Here is a 1,238-nt window from a genome sequence, read left to right as displayed (position 1 = left end):
TAGGCACTTAAAAGAGCTGGTTTATACAATTTCTCCTCATGCTCAAGCAATTGCTGGTATGTGCTGGTTTAGATAGCGTCATTTTCCAAATATCAAGTGTTTTGCTTTTTTTGTGTTATTTGTTAAAGTAATTTTATGAAACCATCTCGCAACTGCTGCCAGTGTGGCGTCGTAATTTGTTCCTACAACCTCAGTACTAACTTTTTAAAAAAAACTGTACCGTCGGCTTAGATTGTCTTTCTTTCTTTTGATTTTTGAAGGAATGCATTTATGTAGAAATTTATTAGCAGTGGACCAAGAATTGATATTTCAGGGAACATATTTAACATTTTTCTTTGCTGATTGAACTTTGCCCATTTTAATTAATTGAAGTAGGCTTTCAGATAGGAATCAAGCATTTTCAGTATCATTCCTTGAAGTCCGCAATCTTCGCACTTTTTCAACAATAGCTTATGGTTCATTTTATCGAAGCTATTTTAAATCATTAAAAATGCATTTAGTTATACTTTTTGGTTTAAACCAAATTTACCGGAATTCTTCAGTTGGTGAAGTTGTGACGTCAACAGTACTTAATTTGCTTCGAAATCCAAAATAATTTTTTTTCAAAAAGGTTGGTTTAATCAAAAATGTGAAATTTCTTTTATATAATAGTTTTAAAATAACATTCTAGCCTTTGAGAATTAACAATCTTTTGTTTTCTAGGTGGAATACAATTACAAGTAATAATTAAAGAAAGCTGCTTATCTGTTTTGATCTTTGTTGTTAGTGCCTGCAGGGTGCTGTGATCGCATTTTTATACTTGTTGTGATCACTCAAGAAAAAGATTCCTGCGCCACCTCCTCTTTTCATTCTCTCACAGCTGCATTGTTTTTGCTTTTTGGCAATCTCTCAGTGAGAATTGTGACGTTTCGTAGTGATTCTTAGGCCAAGTTTCTGCTAGGCAAAGGGCTATAGGTTTAGGTTCTAATGCCTAATTTGAATCTTTAGCAAACCAAAGTTTTTTGTTAGGGAGTATATGTTATATAGAACAAAAGTTTGCTTATTTCAAAAATTTAGTCTGTTCTAGATTTCACGAGAATGAGGAGAGGAAAGTGAAATACTTATGCAACTGATATTGGTTTTGGTTTTGTGTAGTTTTGCGTAAAAAGTTCAAGTTGAGGATAGGCCCCACTTTACCTGTTCTTATTTTCATTCCTTTTTCCCTTCACCTTTTCTTTCTTCTCATTTTTTTTCAAATG

Source organism: Convolutriloba macropyga, chromosome 12 (genome assembly GCF_964194025.1).
Source record: "Convolutriloba macropyga chromosome 12, txConMacr16.3, whole genome shotgun sequence".
Taxonomy (NCBI): domain Eukaryota; kingdom Metazoa; phylum Xenacoelomorpha; order Acoela; family Convolutidae; genus Convolutriloba; species Convolutriloba macropyga.
This window is presented reverse-complemented; position numbering follows the sequence as displayed.